Source organism: Apodemus sylvaticus, chromosome 7, assembly GCF_947179515.1.
Source record: "Apodemus sylvaticus chromosome 7, mApoSyl1.1, whole genome shotgun sequence".
NCBI lineage: Eukaryota > Metazoa > Chordata > Mammalia > Rodentia > Muridae > Apodemus > Apodemus sylvaticus.
This window is the reverse complement of record NC_067478.1, coordinates 112,830,251-112,849,082: the sequence shown is the minus strand read 5'-3', so window position 1 is coordinate 112,849,082 and position 18,832 is coordinate 112,830,251. Positions and strand designations below refer to the sequence as shown.

The 18,832-nt window shown below is 40.2% G+C and overlaps 1 protein-coding gene and 1 long non-coding RNA gene across 8 annotated transcripts in view; one reads left to right on the top strand and one right to left on the bottom strand.

Annotated features, from left to right (window-relative positions):
* Window positions 1-18,177, bottom strand: part of LOC127689380 (uncharacterized) — a 211,744-nt gene extending 193,567 nt beyond the window's left edge. Inside the window, exons 1-3 of one of the 3 annotated variants that reach the window (XR_007978895.1) lie at window positions 18,098-18,177; window positions 14,531-14,697; window positions 11,830-12,055 (exon numbers count right to left, since the gene is read on the bottom strand). This is a non-coding gene — a long non-coding RNA (uncharacterized LOC127689380). The remainder of the gene's footprint in view (window positions 1-11,829; window positions 12,056-14,530; window positions 14,698-18,097) is intronic. The other 2 variants (XR_007978897.1, XR_007978896.1) reach the window with 2 other exon arrangements.
* The window catches only part of LOC127689375 (nucleolar and coiled-body phosphoprotein 1-like), a 568,994-nt gene that overhangs the window by 276,128 nt on the left and 274,034 nt on the right, over window positions 1-18,832 (top strand). The gene's annotated exons all lie outside the window — the stretch shown is intronic.

Here is an 18,832-nt window from a genome sequence, read left to right as displayed (position 1 = left end):
CTCCTCTCCCCCTCTCCCCTCTCCTACTCCCTCTGTCTTCCGCCCTTTTCCTCCCCCTCTCCCCTCTTTCCCTCTCCTCCCCTCTCCCCCTCTCCCCATCTTCCCCTCTTCCACACTCCTCCCTTCTCCCCGTCTCCTCTCCTCTCCTCTCCTCTTTCTCTATAATCATTGTTTGCCTATAGCATTTGATCTCTGGTGGTAGGTCAATAGACACTGGCATGATGCAGGCACTCTTTGAACAACTGTATTGAGATTTCTTTTGTTTATCATCTCTTTCATTTCTAGAAATCACTATCCAGCAGCATATGTCCTGTCCCTCCATCTCGTATAACCTTTCCACTAATCTTCCAAAATGTTCCCTGAGCATTTTGACATGTAGGGGTTATGTTGAGATCCCAAAGTTTGTCCTCTAACTTCCCCATGTGCCTGCGAATGTAATACATGTGAAGACTTGTATTTCCTCTTATACATCAAAGACAGATTATTTCTGCTCTGGGTTACTACTCTCTGGAAATGTAGCAGTTCTGTTACTCCTATGTCTCTTTGTCTTTCTTTGCTTTAATTTAGCTTCAAGGGAAAGCAGTTCAGCAGCAGCCCAGCCATCATGTTCATTAGGTCTAGTCACATGTGTTAAGTTCTTGTACTTTTATCTACACCAGGCAAAGATGCTGCAAAAGTCATAAAGAGTACCCCGAGCTAACTGTCAGTGTCTTTTCCCCTAGTCTTACCAGAGAATTCTGCCTCATCTTCAGTAGTTGAAGAAAAGACATCAGAGTCTATGACGAAGGTAAGAAGGCCTTTCTTTTCTTTAAGATAGAAAAGTTCCCTTGGTGATCTTATGTTTCTTTCTGTCAAATTCCCATTAGAACAACAAAACTGAACAGTGACATTGTGGGTATTTGAGATTTAGCTTAGGGAAGAGGAAGAAATAAAATTTTATGAGCATGCCCCTGACTGAATAGAGTATAAATCTTCTAGTGTCAGGTAACAGAGTTTGTGTTCAGAAACCTTTTCATCTGAATAAACATGTCCCTCACTAGTTAAATGGTATGTAATATTTATTCAAAAGTTAAGAGGCATATCATCTATAAAAATGTATGTTTTTCCTGAAGGTTTGTCTCCTACTTGTTTCTTGAGTCTGTCATCTAGATTGAGTTTGAGTTGTTCCCCAAAATTATGTAGTGGGAGGCTTCATGCTTTGAATATATGAATATTGAGGGTATAATACATTTACATCATGGGCATCATGCAAATAATTGGAGCCCCCATAGAGGGATTAATTTCACAAAACAGGTTATTAAGTTGGTCTGCCACACAAAGGTGCTCTGATCTTACCTTGAGTCAACATAAATGTGCAACATATTAGTTTTGGCCACAAAGTGCCTAGCTAGGGTTTTCCATGACATCATATAAAGTATTATAAAAGTTTTTTTCATGTCTTTTTCCTATTCTACTTTACACCCTGCTGTGTCACAGGGTTACCAAGGAACTATGCAGACACAACTCAGCATGACTTGAACCTCAAAGTATTTTCTTTCCTTTAAATATAGGTTGAGCCCAGACGATTCAAAAACTGTATGTATTATGGAATTTCTTTCTCAACATACATTTTAGATAAGAATTGTGTAAATACTAATTGTTTTTTGTCTGGTACACTAATGTGACCTAAGATTTCTATTGGGAGTAAAACATGGGTGTTTAAAGGGGGAAAAGTAATATCCTAAGTACCCAGGCATGGCTCTGTGTCTACAATAACTGCATTCAACTCTAATGCCTTTAGTTCAGGGGAATTTTGTGCATCAAGCCATGACTACATAGTTCCCCCCCCCCCCAAGACAGTTATCCCCATTACACAATCTACTTTCCAGTCACAAAATTATCAATTCAAAAAGGATGATACATATTTTATCTACCAAAAAATGTGTTTTAACCTCACCATACCGATATGTGATACATTTATTTCTTTGTGTAGTTCTCAGGAGATTCATAACACAAAGTGTAGAGATAGGTCATCTGCCTCTATAGCCATTGAGCACAAGAAAAACTTTTTACTTCATTAAGGGCTCAGCAATCCCTGTGAGAGTGTTCCAGCTTCCTAGCATCTGTGTGCAGTAACCCAACCTAGTGGATCCCATACACTGACAAACACCAACAGTCAGCAGAAGCCTGGCCTGTGCTCTTTATCTCCAAGACATTTACACATATGGAAGAAAGAAAAGTCCACATGCTTGATTAGATTTAGAGAGTTTGACTATAGGAAGACACTGCATTAAAAAAGTAGGTTGAGTGTGTTTGATAAGTGGACTTAGAATAGAAATGGCTCATTACAGTTAGAACTGGTGAAAAGGCTTAACAGATTAGACAACATCAACATGATCCCAAAGATTGACATTATGGGCAATTTATGGACAATGTCTACTAAGAGCTTCAGTCAGCCCTTGATTATTGACAGGTGCTTTATTATTCTTTTTGACTTAGAGAGAGAGAGAGAGTAAGAGAGAGAGTGAGAGAGAGTAAGAGAGAGAGAGAGAGAGAGAGAGAGAGAGAGAGAGAGAGAGATCTTTAAATGTGATCTTAAATTTAAGTTCCACTATTACTTCTATCCCTGGTGGTCAGTCTTCCTACTGTCTGCTGGTGAGTATGAGCAGTCAGTGTAACAATATCGGCAGCTATGAGTTATATAGACAGAGTTTGGCTGGGATGCTCTGTGTGTTAAAGTGCCTTCACAGTCAGGCCTTTGACATGAAAAGGGTTTGTCACATAGAGCTAATATCGCAGGATGTATATTCCAGTGGGTTTATTGCATTCCTAGCATGTAAGAGGTCCTAGTTTTGATGCCACTGACTACAATATTCACCCATGTGGGCACATTTGTGTGAACCCAGTTCTCCTGAACTAGAGTGAAGAGAATCAGAAATTCAAAGCCATCTGCTTGTTTGTTTGTTTGTTTGTTTGTTTGTTTGCATAAGCACTTTAAGCCTAATCTTGGATTAGAGGTATTCTGGAAATATCAAAAAGCACATATAGGGTGTGGCAAAAAATGTGGTATATATACACAATGAAGTACTATTCAGCCATTAGAAACAATGAATTCATGAAATTCTTAGGCAAATGGATGGAGCTGGAGAACATCATACTAAGTGAGGTAACCCAGACTCAAAAGATGAATCATGGTATGCACTCACTAATAAGTGGATATTAACCTAGAAAACTGGAATACCCAAAACATAATCCACACATCAAATGAGGTACAAGAAGAACGGAGGAGTGGCCCCTGGTTCTGGAAAGACTCAGTGAAGCAGTATAGAACAAAATCAGAACAGGGAAGTGGGAAGGGTTGGGTGGGAAAACAAGGGGAGGGAAGGGGACTGATGGGACTTTCGGGGAGTGGGGGTCCAGAAAAGGGGAAATCTTTTGAAATGTAAATAAATATATCAATAAATTAAAAAAAATGTAAAAAAAATAAAATAAAAAGCACATATAGGGTGTGGCCTTGAGGCAAATGCCCTCTGGAAGAGGAGGTTTTAGAAACTGGTGTTTGATGAATCAGAGTAGAGCAGGTATTGCATAAACTTAGTGTACCAGTTAATGTCCCACACTGCCCTTCCAGCTGCACTTTATCTGGGTTGTCCAGAGTTGCTGAGGATGTTTTTTTGGTCTAAAAAGCCACATGCATACATACCATCAAAATGCCAGACCCCTTTTTTTGCCTGGTCATGTTGAAGAAATCAAGGTTTAGCCAATATAAGAGAAGTTTTGTTTTTCCTAAATCTTCTTATGTGATAACTTGATTTTAAAGTATTTGGAGTCTAAGTACTTCTGAGAAATATACAGGAATCTATAATCCCTGGTGATCCAAATCATTCACTGGTAGGCAGGTGACAGGTTGAAGATGCAGAAGGAAGGCCAGGGATCTCTACTCCTTTTGGATCAAATTCCAATTTTGAGTCAGGGATTAAAAGATAGAAACCCTCTCTCTGAGGCTGCTTCCATCAGAATTTGGTCACAATGAAAAGAATATAAACAATATGGTAGCCGAAGGTGGGAAATGGGAGGTCATATAATATTCTCTATTTCCCTGCTCCTCTAAGGCACTGGCATATGTTCTCCATGACGTGTAAATAAAATAAAATAAAAAATGAAAACTCAACACCAATCATGCTCTCTGTCCTGCATCCAGTGGAGTGCTCACTCTGAATTCAGTCACCAGGGTCTAGGTGAATTCCTATGGTATTTAACACACATCATTTCTGATAAACATCTGGCATTCAACAAAGAGCATTTCTGCTGTACATGTGCTTTCCCTTATGGTTTAGCACCTTTTAAACCTTAAAGTCTCCTGGGAAGTCCTTCTGAAACTTACATTGTTTGAGAGAAAGCATGAGGAAAAGAGGAATTGTATGCACAACATTGTGTTTCTCAGAAGGCTCTGGATCCCATCTGGTACCTGCCCATATAACACACTCAAGTCCTGCTGCTCCTCTTATATTGTCATAGGCACACAAAGGTGCACATTGCCTGAGGTGTCTGTTTAATGCTTAATCACAAAATATGGTGACCTTCCTGAAGCACCATTCTGACTCTTGATGATTAACTGGAAATGGGAAATGAGATCATTTTTACAAACACAAGCATGATTAATTTTCTGTTTTGCTCCCATAAAGCTAACATAACTCTCCCTATTGTGAATGTATTTCCAGTTTTTTCTATCTTGGAAAGATTTTACAAGAAGGACCCAGGTCCCTCCCAGACTCCGGAGGAACCTCCAGTTCTTGAAACTACTTCCAAAGAAATAGGAAAACCAAGAAAAAAAGGTACTGTAAATACTGAGGATGTACTTCAGTTATCTGTAGAAGTCTATTATCTTGTGTACATTTATAAAAATGTAAAAAGATTTAGCATATTTTTAATAAGTGAAAAATGCTAATGTATCTATCTCATCAATAGAAATAACAACACTAAAATGTGCAAGTGTACTTAAAAGTCACTTTGGCTGTCCTTGGATAACATGAACTAGAGGAACGCTGAGGCCCATGTTGGATGAGCCAGTGTGGTTTCACCTGATGTAGGCAGGTCTAGGGGAGCCACGTTCTATACTAAGTACATCACCTCTGGTGATATATATGGATCAGATCTGTAGACTCTCAAGAGTGCAGGTGAATTATATAAAAATGACCCTTCTTAGTCAGGGTCAGTGGGAGAGGGTCCCAGCAGTGGTCGTGTTACACTCTGTGTTTGGGAATAGGAGAGAGTGGTCAAGAAATCCATAAGGACAAAGAAAAATGGAAAGTTTCTCTGATTTTCCTCTTTCAGAGGCATAAGGATAAGCAGTAGCTGTCCATGGAAATGGTACCTAAATTATCTCCACCCCCTTTATCAAAATACTTTGAAAAGAAAAACAAAACAACTGACTTGACTGGAACCCATGAACCTGTGTGCCTAAATAAACAGTTCCTCTGATAAGCTGATTATCCCAGACATTTTGTCACCATGCTGGATCTCAAGCTAAGCCACACCTCCAGCCCACAAATGGTTTTAAGCTCCCTGCAGCTACAGTCCCATGGTTTACCAGGGTCCCTGGAAGGAACTCTGGGGATAGGGAGCAGGGTGACTAGAGAAACAGGAAGCCAAGACGAACTTCCTGTTCAAGGCTCAAAGTTTAATGCAGGTCTCCAAATATATATAGGCAAGGCAAGACAACTTCCTCCAAAGGCAGAAAACAGGTCTGCAGAACTGGTTCTGCTTGCTCTGCAGGAGGCTGGAGGCTGGTGGCAGCTAGTGTCCTTGGAGAACAATGGGCTTCACCTTGGTGAGAGCTCTTCACCATAGGTGGTAAGCAGTGGCTAGCAGAGTTTTGAAACTCCTGCTCAGAAATGCTGGTGAGAGGGCACAATGGTTCTTTTTTATAATTTTATTTAAAAATCACCAAAAGGGACCAGGCAGTGGTGTTGCCTGCCTTCAATCCCAGCACTTGGGGGGGGGGGGGGGAGAGAGTCATGTAGATTTCTAAGTTCAGTGCTAGCTTGGTCTACAGAGTGAGTACCAGGACAGCTAGGGCTCCACAGAGAAACTCTGACTCAAAAACATGAAAACAAAAACAAACAAACAAATCACCAAAGGGTATGTAATGAAATATCTCCCATATCTCCCTTACTAATCCTTTTAGTCTGGATCACAGTAGAATTAGACACTATTACTAAGATTTGTAATGTGTTGCTCAACACTTTTAAAGTGTATTCAAGGAAATAAAGGTATCAATTCTCACTCACCATGTTATTACACAAAGGAGCTCACAAAGGGACATGGCATAGACAGCTGTTCTCTGCCTTTTATTTTTCACCTCACAGTAAATCTCAGAGACCTCTTCTTAAAAAAAAAGAAAAGAAAAGAACAACACAACTAATCCAGCGAACTTAAAAGTATACTGCATGTCCCAGAAATACTATAGCATCCAGAATCATGTTTATTATAAATAAAGTGGCTAATGATTCATTTTGTAATTCTATAAAATGCATGAAGAATATTAAAAATCAAATTATTTTTCCATTTACACACACCCTGGATATGTGCTGTTTGACATTAGAAATGCATGACATCATCATGCTGTATGCAGATAATGTCTTGAAAGAAGAACATTTGATATGCAAGTGATAGGACCTGAGTCTGAATCAATAGGACACACATAGAAAGACCAGATATATGTGTGTGTGCTTATAACCATAGCACTATCTCTGGTAGGGACGAGAACACAGCTCTGACTTAGTGTTTTCCACCTATCTAGAGCTTCAGTGAGAGACCCTGCTGAAGGGAAGAAATCAGAGAAGTGACCAATGTAGCAGAATAGTGGATGCTCTCCTGTGGCCTCCATGAACATGGCACAGTCAGGTCCTCACACAGGCATGGATACACCACAAGCTATTGAGCAAACTTACATGCCACATACACATGCACTCACAGATACAGGGTTTCAAAAATATTTTAGCCTTATGTTTCTTTTGAGTATAAATCCTTTGCTAAATATGTTGGTGTGTATTCATACTGTGAGTACCTGGTACACTCAGAGGTAACAGGACAGGTCAGATCTAAAGTTGCAGGTGAACGTGAGGCCACCATCTAGATTCTTGGAATCAAAACCAGCTTCCCTGCAAAAGCAACAATTGTTCGTATCCTCTGAGCCATCTCTTCAGCTCTTAGCACTCATTTGGTTGCTTATATGGCTAACCATGGCTTCTGAGATATTCTATTTCCTGTAGAGCAACTCCAAATTATGCTCTTTTGTATGAACATTTGTGTGTTCATGTAAACATATATATATATTTTTTAAAGAAAATACACTGCTTTATTCTTAGTTTGGGCATGAACAACCTGAGCTGTCTGAGCTTGGATGTTGAGAAGAATCACAAAGTGTTAGTCACTTTCTTTTGCTGTGAAAAGCTAGGAGGAAGGACTTATTTTCCCTTGCTCTCTCAGAGGCTCAGTATGTAGAGTCACTTGGTTTCTGTTGATTCTAGGGTTGCTTGTGGTGAGACCAAGTGTCATGTCAGGGGCTGTATGATAGAGCAGAGATGCTCAGCTGCTGGCAGACAGGAGACTGAGTAGACATGTCCCCCGTGAGGTACTTCTTCCAAGTGTGGTCCAAATTCCACCTGGCATGGTTTGCACCCTCATGCACTCTTCTCTCCATAGCTTATCCAGCTCCAGCAGTCCATTTCCTATCCACGTCATAGCACCCAGCCTGCCAAGATGTTTTTTGTATCTTTTCATAGCATAATACCTTCCTATGGGTTAAGTGATACAGAGTGGTACTTGACAACAAAGAAAAATTATCATTATTCTAAAAAGTTTTCTATCAGAGTTATTGAAGGCCAATGGAATTAGAACAGGCTCATGTGATCTAGATAAAATCAACCAGGTCCTTTGTGATATAATTGTCCATATTCTATAACAGATAACAGTTTTCCTTTTTACAAATCCTTGGGGCTATCCCTCCTCTGTCCTACCTAACCATTCCTCTTCCTCTCAGACCTTCCTTCCAGGTATCCCTCCATATCACCTACCCCCTTGAAACTCTTTCTAGAAATTAATTCTCCCTTTTCATGATCCTAGACTTTACAGGTTCTCCAAATTAAACACACAAATGTTAAGTTTCACACTAAAATGATGGGTGTTATGATAATTTCCTTTTAAAGCTATCATTTAAAAAAGTGGAGCTTTATTAGCACATTTCTGCATATGGCCATATTTTCCTATTTTCAAATATATCATATGGTTTTTCTTAACCAGACATTGCTATAAAATGAATTTGAAATTCTACTTTGAAATAAATTGTTGTTTTAAATCTTACTTTTTAAAAGACTTTCTGAATGGATTTTTTAGTACAATTATTGTCTTTCATGCAGTGTGTCCAGGGTTTTCTGTGTAATAGTGCGCTAAGGATTGGAATAAGTTTAACTGTATAGAACCAAGTTTTGTTCTAGGACTCTGTTGCTCTGTTGGAAGGTAGCTTCAACACACCAGAGGATATAGAATTCTAAGCTCTATGTTCCTATATGAACAGAGCTTCAATGTCAATGGGAAAGATATACATGTCTTCATGTGTTGGTTGTACTCAGAACACTCTGTGTGTGTGTGTGTGTGTGTGTGCCTGTGTGTACATTGCCCTCCATGAATGTGGGTTTTAGATTGTCAAAATAATGTGGGAAGTGTATAGATCATCTCCACAATATTCATTTCATTGTGATTTTATTCTGTGGTATGTTTGCCACCGGGGAAACCACCAAAAAAACATGGTCAGTCCATGCTTTCAGCAGCAGATTACTTGGACAAATTTTTTTCTCATCCAAGGACAGAAATTATATAGATCTATTGGTCCATTCAAAAAGTAATGTCTGCTCCAGAGAAAAGCTATGCAGTAACCCCGCCTTGGTCCTGGTCCAACACAACAATTTCTAAGGTTGTCCTTTCCCTGATATATGATTGTCCCTTTGTAGTCCATGCACTAAACTGGGGAGTGGAGCATGACACCACTGGAGGTTAAATGCCACATTGTTCATTGTACTTGAATAATCACCTTCTCGGTTACTGTGAGCCTCACTTGGTTTCTAGCATTCTAGGGTACCCAGATGTACTGCAGAGGGGGGACATTTTCATAGTCTTTATTTCTCATGTTCAGTGCTGCCACTCTATAAAGCATATTCCATTGGCTACACTGGATGATCTATTCCTTGAGAGATTATCCTTAAGAGTTTGTACTAGATGCAACCTAGCATAAGTTTAAACTCATATTGGTTGTTGGTCTTAGAAGACCAACTCTCTGGTCTTCAAGTGAGTAAGAGACTTGAAACATTGGAAGTCTGTCTTGCTGTCAGCATCGTGCAAGTGTTCCATTTTCCTTCTCTTCCTTCCTCCTCACTGACTTGGTGATTTCACAGAGGATGCTCCCATAGCCACACAATCGTGCCTTTAGAGCACAGACATCTTGTTGTATAAGTCAAGCAGTGTTCTCTAAGGAAGCCTTGTTCCACAGGACCAGTGATTAACAGTCACTCTGTCTTCCTAGGTACTGAGAATGTCCCAGACATTAAACAGATATTTTGTAGAGATGAAGAGTTTGAACCTCATGATGAGGTAAGGTGACTTTTTTTGGCCAAAATAGAAATGTTACTGTCTGAATATCCTATTTCATTTGAGTTTGGCTTTCAAAACATGGTAGCATTGTTATGTATACTATGCTCTGTTTTCTGGAATGGTAGAACAGTCCCTTAACAATGAAGGCCTTATAGGAAGAGCTTTTGTGAATGGCACAGTGAGGTAAAGGATAGATGCTAGACCCATCCCTCCTATAAATGATGTTCTTCCTTGAATTAACTACCTTGTAGTTGATGACTGAATGGGAGTTAAAGATGCATCATTCATGAAAAAAATTGTCAGTTTGTCACAGATATATCTTATCATTTTTGCCATCTATTAATGTTAACAGTACCATGCCTTTTCAGTACCAAGGAAGAGAAATAAAGACATGTGCTTTCAAGTCACATGGAGTTACCCTCATTATGTCTTTGTTTCTGTCATTTCAGGGGTCCTGGGAAGAATATAAAAGCTGTAAGTATTGTTTAACTCATTAGTGAGAAAAAATGTAAATGCTGAGTTAGGTTTGGCATCTCTCACTGGCTTCTCTTTGACAGGCCAACCAACTTGTTTCTGGAAACAAGCCAACCTGTTTTTTGTTTTTGTTTTTTTTTTAAATTCTTCTAGATCTACTTTTATAGTCAAGTTTTTGCTTAGGTTTCTGTGAGTCTGTGTACACAAAGAATGCTGGTGTTTTTGTGCTTCAATATCTTGGGATTTTGAGTGTATATGACTGTGTGTGGTGGTGTGGTTTATGGGAGACAGTTCATATTCTCATATATGTTTTAATTGAAATTTATACTTTATTATCTAATTGGCCTCCATGGCATTTGTGCCTGGATAATGTTATCATCCTTGCTTCAGAAAGCAACCTATGAATCCCTGGTTCCCAAATTGTATGCAGAAAGAAAGTGAAAACATGAATCCATTCATGTCATGCAATGCTTCCTTGGTTGATCCTTGAATTCACTGAAGAAAACCTGGAAACATTAACATCAGGGCTGAGAGTGCAGCACGTAGTTCAGAGATGCTGCCCATCCATGAGGTGTCTGTTGTACAGTTACCTACATGAGTAAATTAATATGTCACCACGGATGCTTGAAGGCATTCATGTGAAAAGTCCAAAGACTCCCCGCTGTAGCTGGTCATTTTACATAGTCCTTTGGAGTTAGAGCGATCATGAAGGACCCTCGGGTGGATATATCAGTAGGTTTTGGACTCATGTCTTAGAAGCTGACCTGAAACATAAAAATAATATTACAGAAGTGTTATAGTACACTTGATAATAGCACAGGGAGAAATAAGATTTTCTAAACTTGCTTGCCAATCACCAAGGAAAGATTTTGTTGAACAATCCTGTGCAATTCTGAAAAACACCTGTTGGTAACACAAATCTAGTGTTAACAATTTACACATACTGAACTTTAAAACCTTTTATTTGTTTAAGTTAAATCATATAATATTTCTTTTTCTCTTTCTGACAATTCCCATGCCCCCTACCTTGTTCTTTCTCTCAAAGAGATGTCTTCTGAGTACCATTCATGTGTGTGTGTGTTTGTGTGTGTGTGTGTGTCCTGTTTGGTTTTAAAACACCAACTAATCAGCTCTGAAAACTTATACATATTGATAACACACAGTGTGGATCCTCTGGATTTATTTTGTATGTTTAAAGGGGTTTTACTTAAAAACAAGGATCCCAGGTATCATTTTGTTCTAGATTCCCCCCTTTCTTGAGCACTTTCTTTTACACTAGAGAATGAGTTCAAAGCAGTCCAAGCTATCTTCATATATTCATGTGCACATTGAAAATGTTCCCCGAGACTTTTATAATTGTCAGTTATTAACAACCTGACAGCTACTCTGTTTTATCCTAGATTTCCCAGGTGGTGTCCGTGTGTCAGAATCCAGACATACCGTAAGAATACCTTTGCTTGTCTTCATAGAAATGCAGGTCTAATTGTATTCCATTTAGTGCTACTTTTTGAAAAAATGGTTTTCTCTGTGGAATTTAGAGAATTGTTTGTTTATTTGTCTGTACTACCAGTGGGTCTCCTGCTCTATGGTGTTATTGATATCACCATATTCATGAAAATTGAACCATACAAGTGGTTCCCTCAAAAATGACATTCCCTGCTCTATTAAGGATTGTGTACCTGCAATTTCAGGAAAGTCCCCTATGGGAAAGACTCTTTCAGTCTTTACCTGTGTCATTTTCAGCACCATAGGGCATAAATCTATTGCTCCCTAAATCTTCCAGAGAAAGCCAGATAGTGATGACATATATGATGTGGGCCAATTGTGACAATGCTTTCTTTTTTAAAATTGCAGATGACTTCCACCATGGTAGGGAGTTGTAAGTATCTGAAATCCTTCCCCTGTTCAGAATATACCTTAGTGCTTCATTTCTGAGAAACCTCTCTCCAGGTTCCTGTTGGGAAGAAGGACTGAAGGTTAAATGAGAGAAAATGATTCTGCCATAGAGGCTTCATTGAAAATCCCAAGAAGAACTGGGGTTAATTTCATGTGAGCCTGTGTGGATTCATGTGGCACACTCTGTTCTGGTTTTTTTCAGATACAGCGCAGGCAGGAGACACAGATGTTGAAGAACAACATCAAGATCTTGATAGTAAAGAATCGTTTCCTGGTAAGTAATGGCACACCCTGTGGAGAGCAACAGGAAAGGACTCAAGAAGAATTGGGTTGTACATTCTGCTTGCCAGGCTGAAGCAATGGGAAAGGCATCAATGAAATGTAGATTTGTTTGATTCACCTTCCAGCCATCATGATAAATCATAGAAGCAAAGCACAACAAACCCTGCTGGCAGTTAAAGATGAACCAGGGGAGCAGGGGAAATGGCGTTTTAATCAAGAGCATTGACTGCTCTACCAGAGGACTGAGATTCTAATCTCAGCACCCCATATTGCTGCTCACAGCCATCTGTAACTCCAGTTCCAGGGTATCCGATGCCCTCCTCTGGTCTTGGTTGGCACTGCATGCATGTGTTACCCAGGCATTCATATGCAGGCAATACAGCTGAAATAAACTTAAAAATGAAAGCATTCCTCCTGCCTCTGTCACTGCCAAAGTCCCAAGCCTTTGATTGTAATTAATAGATCGCCTTGTGCATTGCTTGCCTGACATCTGGCATTCACTTCTGACTGCTGGTTTGTGCTAGAACTATCAGTGGACTACAGCTCTCTATAGTCACTGATATGAACCTGAGTACAAAGGTCATGAAGTGTGAGGCCAATAATGCAGAAAAAGGAAATCCTCTTCTGGCTGGTCCTGTGGGATTTATCACAGCACCTCCATGGCCCTCTCTCAACCACTAAGTCTCTCTATAAAGGGCACTCTGTGGGTGGATGGCAGAGAGAGTGGTCTGGCCTCACTGCAGCACCTTCTGTAACAGTAGAGTCAAGGAGCCAGTAGAAGGCTGAGGCTAATCTGGTGTGAGCCAACGTGGCTATATCTTCTGTAGGCAGAAGTTAGTGAGCCACTCTGTTTCTGTTCTTGTAGATGTGATGGAAGTTCAACAATGGGAACAAAGAAAAGTGTCAAGTACTTTATCTCCTGGTAGGTAACTGCATTCTCTGTCTATACTGTCATATGGGGAAGGTGTCAGTAGGGAGAAGGAAAGAGGGAAGGATGTATGTGAGCTCATTACCAGCCTGTGCTCTTCACACTAGACTGACCTGTGGGTCAATGGATCAAAGAACACATTGACACCTATATTGGAACCTCTGGCCTAGTATTTGATGGTGAATCCAGAACCCTGGTCCAGCTCTGATTTCCTTTTTAAACATTCCTACTTCAGAGGGGGCACATATGTTCCCAGGATTTCAAAGGCATGGCCATTTGTATTTTCTCTCCAGTATCTTTTCTGGCTTTATATTCCTACCTGTGTCTGAACCTCTTTCCTACCTCACATCTCCTTGTGTTGTCCTCCTGTGTGTCACAACTTTCCTCAGAGTGCTCTGGGACTTTTGTGTTCTTCATGTTTAGTATATTTCTTACCTGTCTCCTCTCATGTAGAGAAAGAATCAAAACGAATGAAAGGAGACTATATTCGCCCAAAGTCTTCTGTAAAACTCCTGCAGTGGGGTCAGGATTTTTCTTTATTGAGAAGTCTGTCTTTTTTTCTGTCTGTCTGTCTGTCTGTCTGTCTGTCTGTCTCTCCTGTATTCTCCTTTGGATGCATTGAATCTGCCTTGTGCAGCCTCAAGGACTCTTCTTTCTGATCAATGCATCTACAGAGATACAGGCGCCCAGCTCTTTGGCCACATTGTTTGACCCTGATTCAGTCTCTTACCCACAGCCTCTTTCCCAGCCTCTTCCCTATTTCCCGAGTAAACCAATGACTCTGCACTTTGTGTCCAGTAATCCATAAAACCCTTCTACCTTGTTGCTGATTCTGTTAACTGGGTTACACTGCCAACCTGATGTGACCTATCCATCTAATATGTGGTTCCCTGGATTCATTCCCATTTTGTGTCTCAGTTTATTCAGTTTTCCCCTGCCCTTGAAATTTGGCCTCACTTGAGTCCTGTACAAAGTTCATGGGACAGCCAAAGACCAAATAGGAAGTGTATACAATGGGACATTGCTTAGGTGCATGCCCAGTAAGACATAGTTGAGTCTTACCAGGTCATCTGGTTCATGCCTTCCCATGTGGAACAGTGGGGAAGGGTTTTTTTTGCCTCACTGAGGAAAGCAGGGGAGCTGAACAGAGTGGGGAGAGGGATGCTGAGCACAGCACAGTCAGTAGCAAAGCTTTGTTTCCAATGGAAGAGGAGACCCAAGGGGAACATCCAGAAGTTACAGCCAACAAAATAACAATCAATAGAATTTTACCCAGACAATGTTGCTATAAGAAAGATAGGCTATGAGTTTGAAATCACTCACCTAGTATGGTCAATTTGATCCTTGTGAGAAATATCCAAAAGCCAGCCAGTGGTGGTGCATGCCTTTAATCCCTGTACTTGTGGGTCAGAGGCTTGTGGATTTCTGTTTTCAAGGCCAGCCTGGTCTACAGAGTAAGTTCCAGGACAGCCAGTGCTACACAGAGAAACCTGTCTCATAAAACCAAAAAAAAAAAAAAAAAAAAAAAAAAAAAAAAAAAAGAAAGAAATTTGCACCTAATTCATTTTTCATTTACTATTTTGAACCTGTTTGTATTATATTCCTAGCGATTGACACACTGTTTGTAAAGACATCAACATCCTCGGACGACAACCACATATCAATAAGAAGGAAAAGAGGAAGAAATGGAGGAGGCGCTAGTACTGATTAAAAGAATGAGTTTGGCAATGTTCCTTCTGTTTCTTTTTTGTTGAATCGTTTGAAGAGTTTGGGCATTAGCTCTTCTTTGAAAATCTAGTGGTTTGAGGAGGGATGATATAGATGGTAAGCAGAGGGAAGGATTGTTGTTGGACTGAGTAGTTCTTGGGATTTGGACAGTAAACATAGAGTAATCATTCCCTTTAAATCTTAGATGTATTTTAGCTGATAATGTGATATTATTTTAACGTTAAGACACTGTAGTTCATCTACCATTGCAGATGGTAGAATCCATGATGCTACTTAGAAAGTATTTTCTAGTCTTGTTCATGGCAGCTCTGTGATCCAGACAGCAGGATGGTTCCCCAGAAGGCAGGGTATCTTTGTATTGAATCTTAGTTTGATGGATGAAAAGAGGAGGAGAGCTTCATAAAATGTTTATAAATGGAGTCCCTTTGGTTTTTATCTATGTCTGAGTATTCCTATGGAGTCCAGAATACAGTATCAAATAGCTGTTGTGATAGGTAATTGTGAACCATCCAATGTGACTACTTAGAACTGAACTCCAAGAGCAGCAAACACACTTAGTTACTAAGCCATCATTTCAGCACCTAGATATCCATCTTGGAGGCACACTTGATATTTTGATAGGACCTAGCCACAGATTCAGATAGGTTTAAATGTACTCTCACAGAATATCTCTGACACCGTAGAGAAGAGGACAAATGTCTACAAGAGGAAGACATTATCCCAGAGCATCCTGTGTAGTATACCTGAACTCTGGAGGATGACCTTTGGTCAGATTCCTCTGGAAATTTCTCAGAATCCACTGGGTACCTTGGTAGTCTAAGATAGCCAACTTCAATGGTGCTTCTTCAAAGGCTGGGCTTGGTCCCTGGTGTGCACTCCAGATGCCCAGTCTTCAGACAAAGGTAATAAAGGCCATGGCTCTGCCACAGCATTGTGGGAACATGGTTCAGAGCCTCACACATGCAAGGGAAGCATTCTATCCAAGAACCACACCCTCATTCACAAAACCTCTTTGGAAAGTAGTTTTCATTGAAGGAACATAGGCATTTACCCGAAAGATTCAAATTGCATATTTTTATATTTTGAAAATATCTGCTTAGGCAGCAATTTACCAGTTACCATCATAGTCCATAATGGTCAGAACATTTTCAACATATTACAAAAAATGGTAAATATTTTACTTATTTTAAAATGTGATTTTGAGGCTAGAGAGATGGCTCAGTGGTTAAGAGCATTGACTGCTCTTCTGTAGGTCCCAAGTTCAAAACCCAGCAACTAAATGGTGGCTCACAACTATCTGTAATGAGATCTGCCACCCTATTGGTGTGTCTGAAGACAACTACAGTGTACTTATATATAATAATCAATGAATCTTTTTTTAAAAAACAAAAAACAAAAAATCTACCTCAGTGAAGCCTGCCTGATGTGGGCATTTCTCCCCTGTAAATGAGTGGTAGTCCTTCACTGAATGAGTGCTACTATGTGAGTTTAGTCAAAGAAGTCACTCCATCAGGGACTGGAAACATTTAAAGTATTTTGAGAAATATCTGTTCTCTCTCTCTCTCTCTCTCTCTCTGTGTGTGTGTGTGTGTATGTGTGTGTGCGCGCGCGCTGTCACGCGTGTTTTGGTCATATGCATATGACTTGCATACATGTGTCAATGTATGGAAAGGTCAGAGGTCAACTTCATATGTTTGTTGTACCTTAGGAAACATCCATGTTTTAAATGAGATACTTTCTTACTGGCGAGGAGCTCCCAAGTAGGCTGGGATGGTTAACCCCAAGAGCCAGGCATCTGCCTGTCTCTACCTCCCCAGATCCTCCATTGAAGGATGCTGCTCTTGTGCAGCAAGCACTTTACAGACTGAGCTGTCGTGCAGCTCTGCCTTACCTCAGCTGTAACATCTTCCTTACAGCCACTCTGCCAGAGGAAGCGTTTGTCCTTCCTTCAACCTCCTACCCTGGACACTTTAGACTGTCTCTGAGGTTTTCAGTCTGTCGACCATGTTTTCTGTGTGCCCTCCTGTGATGCTCACTGAAAAAAGGATGCAGCTGTCTCTACCCCACTGTTTTGTCTCTGTTTCATTCACATATCTTTGGCATGAAGAATCTGTAGGGTTTCTATTTTAAAGATTTATTTATTATTCATACAGTGTTCTGTATGCATGTATGCCTGCACACCAGAAGAGGGCACCAGATCTCCTTATAGACAATTATGAACTGTCATATGGTTACTGGAAATTGAACTCAGGACTTCTTGAAGACAGGCTTAGCCCCTGAGCCATCTCTCCAGCCTGAATCTGTAGTTTTTTCGTTTTTTCTTTTTTCTTTTTTTCTTTTTTTTTTTTTTTACATTTTGAGATTTATGTAATCATTAATTCACACATATTTTACAATAAATAAACATATATGTATATTTCACATATATTAATAAATATTTTACATTTGTTTTATCTCTACATACATTATAAACATGTGTTTGTGTAAATATATATCTAAAATTTACTGCTATATAATTATACCTTAATATGATCATCTGTAATTTTGTCACTTTCTTAGATATCTAAACAGTCATGTGTATAAATAATAAAAATACTTTGCATTAATTCATATTTTAAAAAGTGGAAATACTAACTTTACAATAAATGCACATTAGTTTGATAACTATTTTCTCATTTTATTAAATATTTGCTTTATTTATGTTTCAAATGGTAACCTCTTTTTTTTTTCATTTTTTTTTATTCGATATAATTTATTTACATTTCAAATGATTTCCCCTTTTCTAGCCCCCCCCTCCCCGAAAGTCCCATAAGCCCCCTTCTCTTCCCCTTTCCTCCCTCCCACCCCTTCCCAGTTCCCCGTTCTGGTTTTGCCAAATACTGTTTCACTGAGTCTTTCCAGAACCAGGGACCACTCCTGCTTTCTTCTTGTATCTCATTTGATGTGTGGATTATGTTTTGGGTATTCCAGTTTTCTAGGTTAATAACCATTTATTAGTGAGTGCATACCATGATTCACCTTTTGAGTCTGGGTTACCTCACTTAGTATGATGTTCTCTAGCTCCATCCAGCAAATGGTAACCTCTTATGTTGTTACCCCTGCCAAAACTCCCTATCCCATTCCCCCTCCCCCTGCATACAACCCCTCCCCCACTTTCATTACCTGGCATTGCCCTACACTGGGGCATGGAGCCTTCACAGGACCAATGGTCTCTTCTCACTGATGTCTGAAATGGTCATCCTCTCCTACATATGCAGCTGGAGCCATGTGTACTCTTTTGTTGGTGGTTTAATCCCTGGGAGCTCTGAGGGGGTCTGGTTGGTTCATATTGCTGTTCCTCCTATGGAGCTGCAAACTTCTTCAGCTCCTTGGGTTCTTTCTCTAGCTCCTCCCATAGCTCACAGCCAAGCAATAGACTGAGCATAGGGTCCCCAATGGAACCTGTAGTTTTTAAATGCCATGTTACTTTTGGTCTTTGTCTACTAAGAGAATGCTTTCAAAATGTATGAATATTTGCCACTGTATTTAGTGAGCAATGTTCCCCCCCCCCCACCGCATGTATTAGCTCTAGAATTACCACAGTTATCCTAGTAGGAGAGGAGCGAGCGACCAAAGGAACCATAACTGATTTAATGAGCCATTTGCAGTTTTACTGTATCAGCCGTGCATACTTAGACATGCATGGCTTAATCTTTGAGACAAGCATATGCTACTGGCAGGATCAACCAGGTAGGAAGCGCGAGCGAAGCCAGGACGGGGGCGGAGAGCGAGGAGTGGGGAGGGAGCGAGCGAGCGGGCGAGCGAGCAGATAGAGCGGGAGAGGGGCAAACAGACCGAGGGATGCACGCTCATACTCACTCGCGAAGCGGAGCCGAGCCGAGCTGGCAGAACGGGAGG